Raw genomic sequence first — 7,327 nt, 5'->3', positions numbered from 1 at the left:
TGTGACGGGCAAAGTCAGGCTCCCTGGGGCTCAACGGATGGAACGACGCAGGGTACGCCCTCTCACGTCGGGAATTGACTGAAGGGTCCGCCGATTGAAGAGATTGGCCAAGAGCGGAATTGGCCAATGTAATTGTCGGTATAGTTAGACATGTGTCAATCCAAATCGTACATGGTAGTGACGTATACAGACACAATAAATTAGATAACGTGAGAACAGGCGGACCTGACAAACAGGTCGAAGGGGGGAGGAAACGATGCTTGGGTGGGTCTCGGGGTAGATGTATAGAAGAGAAAGGGGGGGGGAGGGGGGGGAAAAAAAGAAAGGGGGGGGGGAAGAAAAAAAAAAGGGAAAAAGGGGGGGGGAGGGAGGGGAGGGGGGGAAAAGAAGAAAAAAGAAGGAGGGGGGGGGGGGGGGGGGGGGGGGGGGGGGGGGGGGAAAAAGGAGGGGGGAAGGAGGAGAAGGGGAGGGAAGAGGGGAAAGGGGGGGGGGAAAAAGGGAAGGGAGGGGGGGGGGGGGAGGGGAGAGGGGAAAAAAAAAATACATTGTACGTGCGGGAAGATTGATGTAGGGGGCTGGGTAATAAGAGAAAAGCACAGCCTAGCTACAAAATACAGGGTTGTGTGACTGAGGATATAAGAGGTTTCACAAAAGGGGGGAAAGGGGCGAGCGCGTAGGACAAGCTGTTGAAAATAGCGGAGTGTCCATAGAAAACAGGGAAATGGGGTGGGCGGGGCGTTAGGGTGGGGGACGGCAAGCGTGTACACAGTGGAATGGTTCATTGTAAGGGGGGAAGTTCGGTAAAGTGTAGTACTCCAACCGAGTGCTAATATAACAGCTTTAAGATGCAGTTGTAGATTTGATTACGTGTTTTACCGGCTTTATGGTGCTAGCTTAAGTTAGCGGTGTAACGTTAGCTGATATTTGGAGTAAAGCTGTTACGGTTAAACGATGTTAGCACAGAAATATTAGCTGCTGTCATGACTGATGAAGGTACTAGTTAATAAAGTTTCCAGTAAGTGTGTTAATCGCAGCCACAAGATTGACAGCAAATATCTCGATTAGCTCAGTGCATCTGTAATAAATATGGTGCAAGTTTCAGTGCTGTTCGTTTACAGCTGTATGATACTGATAACTGACGCCAGGGTCAGTGTAAAATACAATCCAGCTGTGTGAACAAAGCCGGGCTCCGTTTAGTCCTGATGACAACCTCAGGATGCCGGTTATTAACTGCTCTTTCCTGCTGGCACACCTGTCACACCTGAGAGTCAGCTAGAAACTTACAGTGACGTGGACATCATGCAAAGACTGCCAGACTCCTGTAATACTGCAAATGAGCAGTGACTCAAGTTATCACTAAACTTGTCAAGCCTCTGTTGTCTCTGTGTTGCTGGAACATCTAGGATTGAGTCAGGCTGCATCAGCTGAAGCTGTTTTAGTTGTATATATCAGTATTTTTATTCAGTGGTGGGAAAATATGTAGGACTGCAGTGAAGCGATGCACCAGATTAAATCCCTGGCCAAAGGTATCGTAACTTAATCAACTACGGATCCAGCCACATCAGCCTTTGTGAGGTCTGTTTAAAGTAGATAAAAGTGAACTGCAGGTTCCGAGAGGGTGGACTGTGAGCACAGAAACACATGTTCATACATCAGCTGCAGCAAAACTTACATTAATTTTAAATAGATGTTGTTACTCTGATATGTCTGTCTCTGTGTTTAGTCCTCTGACAGACGGTGGCCGTGGGTCCCAGATGTGTTCTAACCCTATGGACTACTGGGACAGGCTCTAGCCTCTGTAATAGAAATGTTCTGTTATTCTCATGTTAAAGTATTTAAGTGCTTATGCATGTGCTTAGTTGTGACACTGTTATAAGACGGTTCAGTGAAAGTTTCTAAAACTAGATGAACTTACTTCAGCGTCAGCAGTTTGGAAAAACAACTCCGTAACAGGTGCTGATAAGGCCAAGGGCACAAAACAGCTAACCAGTGATCGGTTAGGTTGCATAGCGAGACACGTGAAGTGTGGTAGGAATCAGTTGGTGTAATTCCCTCTCCCTCTTCCTTGGAATGCATAAAGGAGGAGGAGCACCACTTCTTGGGCAGCGCTGACAGACTGAACTGTGGATGTTTGGATGTGTGGTTGGCGCAGTAATAAATAGCTTGATCACAGGCTCTTCTGTGTTGCAGACTTATTTTAAAAATTCCCACGACACCCCCCCACCCTCCCACTGTGAAACATGAATGAAATTCAGAAGACATTTGTTTAAATAGTTCACAAATCTGAGCTGTTGGTGTGTCCTGAATTGTGTGGTAATAATATTAGAGCCTGCAATCTTTCTTACTTAGAATCTCGACTATGAGTCATGTTACCCTGAGATGATTCTATGTTTACCTGTCAGCCTGGACGAATTGTGCTGTGTGAAGGAAATTAAATTAAATCAGATCTGAACTGCGTACATTTGAGGAACCTTTCATATTTAATTGAAATAGGAACCAGTGAACCACAGGTCGCGGTCCATGGGTCAGTGGGGACCAAGAAGCAACTCTGCTAATGTGGGACTCGGACCAGCAACATCCAGCAAGACCCAGACAGCGTTTCTATTCCCAGCTGAGTTTTTTGTTTGTCTGTGACTGGAGAGGTCAGATTTTTGTGTGAGACTTATCACACTTGCAGAGGTAAGGTCAGTTTGGCAGAGATCCCGCCCACCACTGGCTTTCTTATCGAAAGAGAATAATTTCAGTGACTGGGCGGCTTGCTTGATACCACAGGTTAATACACGCTACTGGATCCCGATGATGGAGAAATCATCAATTTTGGCAACAAAGAGGCCTGTGGAATGTTTGTTACAGTCTGAGGATGGGACATCATGCTCTGCATCTCAAAGTTATTTGCCTCTCATTATTATTTCATACCCAGTAATGGTGAAGTAGGCTCATAATCACTATAACTGAACCAACCTGGTGCTCTTCATTGTATGGAGGCTGGTTGAGTCTGAAATGTTGGATGTTGTGTATCCTCGTGTTCCTCTGGGGCTTTGGTTGGTCCTCAGTCTTTTGCACAGGATCAGAAAAAAAACCAGGAGGCGCGTAAATGTTTCTTCTCCATGATGTTTCTTCAAATGTTTCTTCTGGATGATGATAAGACTGTGACACGGGATGCCACCTTTGGTCTGTGTGATGAAGCAAAGCTCAGGAAGAAGTGGGATTAAAGGTACCCACATGGTGCAGCGGAGAAGGATGTTACAGGGGCAACCTGCAGCCAAATCCAAGCCTCAGGTTAGTTTGTAGTTGCAGAAGCTACAGGACTGAGACAGCTGAGGCATCCAAATGTCTGATTAAACGGATGAAAAGAGAAGTTTCTCCCTGTAATTAGCACTTCTTAAAATCTGTAGCAACTTTAAGTCTGGTCAGCGTGCTGAGCATGCTTCAGAATGTGACAATATATTTTTGGTTCAATAGCTAATTTCTTTCAGTTGCAATTGTTAAATGAAATATATATATATATATATTCTTATAATTTAGCAAACGAATTTATCAAAAAAAATTATATATACATATATCTGTAGTGAGTTTTAATAAATTAATTGACACCTGATGAAAATACCATGTTGTTCATAGCAGAATCAGTTTGGTATCATTGTTTGTCTGCTCACTGATTGCGGAAACTAAGAGCTGCTTTGATCTGTTTAGATCTAAAGTATCCAAAGTTGAGCTCTGATGTTTCTTCACCCCTGTGGGTGTGATATGTGATTTCCTACATGCTGGCAGAGCAGAGGCAGCAGTTTGTGCTCACAGAGTGAGTGGAGGCGGTGGGAAGACGGTGGTTTCCTCAGAAGAACCAGCAGAGTCCACAAAGGACACCAGTCCATCTCACCACCTTGACCTGCGTGACTGATGCTCGTCTGCACGCAAGAGGAAAGCAACTGACCGAGGGTTTGTCCAGTGACGTGTTATGAATTATATTTGTTTGTTTATAGCTTACAGTTATGATTTCTTGACAGAGGGCCCTGCAGAGGTGAGACAAGAAATATGTGCTTTACATTTTACTCTGTGATTTTATGAGATATTGTTGCCTGGATGTTCGCAGAATGAGAAAGAAAGACAAAGGAGAATGTTTTTTGACGTTTTTGTAATGATGTAAGTAAATCTTCAATATTATTTTATTTGCGTGGTTTATATTAGGAGTGTTTCTGAGTGAGGGGGAGGAGTCATCATCCAGGTAAAGTGACTTAGATCAGTGGATACAACTTGTCTCCCCTTTAAAGGAGACGAGCCCAAGTCATCCTAAATGTTGAGGCTTTCAAATACACAAACATTTTTAAAGGACAAATGAACATCCAACTTGGACTGTAACCACAAAATAATCTTTGCATGTGTGTTTTCAAACTCTCAGATGGCAGCAGTATCAGTCTTGGACTGTCAACTGCCGGAGCAGCACTGAAGAACCACCACACACGAGCAATGTTCCTGCAACATTCAGCATCTGATATCCTGCATCTGTGTGCTTCTGCTTTGGTAAGTAGAAGTTACACAACTCCCAGAACTCTAAAACACATGCCATCCATTTCTAACGGCCTGGTTACTTCCTGTCAGTTACTTTAGAAATCATGTGGTCACTGACCTAACACTGTTTCTTTTTCTTCCCCTTAATGTTCAAGTTCACATGTCAAACAGCTGAGAGGAAACTACACCAGTGTAACTGGGATGTTTCAGCAACACGTGCCAGATGCGGTTTCCTTCAGGTGACATCACCAGAGACAGCCCCGCCACACTCAGGACCTCGCACCACAATTGATCATGATGATATAATGATGACAGCGAGCGGAACGAAGACTGTAAAAATCCACGACCAGAATGTTTTCTTTCTAAGTAGGAATGAAATACTGAGAGCCTCTTTCTGTGTTTTTGTCTGTTTGGGTTTTCTACCTCATTTGTTACTAACAAAGTTCACAAACTCACACAGTTTACATTCTGGTATGTTTCCATCTTTACCAGCCACACTCTAACGCATTTATAGAAAATAATCCTTAGAATCGTCGTTTTTCGCTGTTGTAATTGATGATAATTCAGTGAATAAACTGCGCTGCTTCCTTTTATTGCGTCTCACATTGCTTTAAGTTTTTTCAGTTCCAGTTATTTTTTACTGCTGTTTGTTTGAATTCTCTGTATGTTTGACCCTGTAGACTGGTTTGATGGACTGCTTGTCTTTCCCTGTTTGTTACCCACGCGCGCCTGTTTTTTTTTATAAAGATTTTGGATTTCTGACTTCAACAACAGCCCTCTGCGTGTCCCTCCCTTTGTGTCCTCTTTCCTCTGTGAATGTGTGTTGCAATGTGTCACAGAATTCAGTATTAACAGCTTTCCCCACAGTGAGTTGCATCAGCATGCATTCACACACATTTCAGAAGGATTCAGATTAATACAGTGATCTTACAGTCAGAAGGTATCCTGACAGGAGTGCCACTGGTAAATGATCTTTCATCAGTCAATTTAAATAAGTATTTAGGCAAAGCAGGAGTTATGAAGAATCATACTGGCAATGAGGACTAAAAATGTACTTACAAAGTCAAAGTTTTAATTAGTGCTAGAAGTTGGAAGACAATCAAACTGTTAGTGTTTTTCCGCATATTAATTATTCTGAAATAGAGACGGTGACCCTAACTGTACAGAAGCACTAAACACTGACAATCTAACAGACATCATTGGCCTGAGCCGTCATGGCACAGTGAGTCTGATCCTTTGCTGTGAGAGTCTGACAAGCATGTTTCTGGTCAGTTTGGAAGAAAAGAATATCACAATGTTGAGCTTTCTTTCCATATTCCTTCTCTTTACAACATAAACTGGATCAAAGGTACTTATGTTTCACAGCATGTAAATATACAGACAGTCGGGGCATGTGGTCGGTTGAGATGAGGGTTAGGGTTAAGCAATCTCAGACATATGTAATCAATATTAAACGCTCTGACGTGGGCTACTGTCCGCAGTGTTGGGAAATCCATACCAGGCTGGAACGAGTCAAGGTAGGTGAGCATCCACGAGAAGACACACAGATGCATCCTACTATGCTGACAGGACGATGAGACTCCAAGAAACCGAGCATCTTCCTTCAGTCCATCCGTCTCCGGTCACCTCTCTGCCGGGGCCAGCTCTTTGAGTAATGGGGTAGATAAGGGCGCAGAGAAACCTTATTACAATTTGTATTATAAATTCAGTTTTCATGAAATACAAATATTCAGTATTGGGTCCTTTTATATTAATAACCACGTATCCACCCAGGCTCATGGGGGGCAGGGCTCTGTCCTGGGATGCTTGAGTACAGGTAATGTACACCTGGACGAGGTATCCAGTCTGTCAGAATTGTTTGTTCAATATTTGGTTCAAAAACATGAGTGACAACAAAAATCCAACTAGGATCTTGCATATGATGAATGAAGTTCTGTCTTTGACTGGTATTGTCCAGCTGATCCATCAAACCCCCAGCAATGTGAACCGTATTCATGGACATACACAGCAACAATGTAAAAAAATGAAACACAACAGTCTAAATGAAAGTGCATTCTAAACTCCTCGTCAAAATCATATGCAAAGAGCATTCAGGACTGTAAAACGTGAAACGTAGGGGGGGGGAAGGGGGGAGGAGGAAAAGAAGAGAAAAGGAAAGGGAGGAGGGAGGGGAGGAGGGGGGAGGGGGAGGAGGGAAGGGGGGGAGGGGGGGGGGGGAAGGAGAGGAGAGGGGAGGAAAGAAAAAGAGAAGAAAAGAAGGGGAGAGAAAGGGAAGAAAAAGAAAGGGAGAGGGGAGGAAAAGGAGAAGGGACAGAACGGGTCGGGGGCGGTGGGGTCAATCATCATTAAATCTCTTGGGTGCTTCATTTTTCTATCCTATATCAGAATACTTTAAGGTTAGGTTTAGGTAAAATTGCATCTCCGGGTGAGGCAAGTTTTCTGGGTGGTGTGCTGGCGGGTCATGAACGGCTTATAAAGGCCTAGGTAATGTGGGGTAAGAAACAAGTAGCTTGGGTGTTGGGTGGGAGGGAGGCGGGGGGTTGACGGGTGGATGATTGGGACGTGGCAGACTGTCACTACTTGTAATGGAACGCCCTTTCCTGTGGGCGGTGTGGGGACGCTAATACAGGAATTGGACGCGGTGGGCGCCACCAAAGTCACGCAACAACCATAAGCAACCGCCTAGCATGACCTTAAAAACATATTCTGTCTTAATAACTATCAAGCACGTGAAATGATTGGCAAAGGGTGAAGGTGTTACAGCTGAGAGAGCTATGGCGGCATCTTGGAAGGCTGTTTTAACATAGCGAATAATTAGGCG

This window comes from Simochromis diagramma, unplaced genomic scaffold (assembly GCF_900408965.1).
Source record: "Simochromis diagramma unplaced genomic scaffold, fSimDia1.1 OVJJ01000419.1, whole genome shotgun sequence".
Taxonomy (NCBI): domain Eukaryota; kingdom Metazoa; phylum Chordata; class Actinopteri; order Cichliformes; family Cichlidae; genus Simochromis; species Simochromis diagramma.
Note: the sequence above shows the minus strand (reverse complement) of the source record.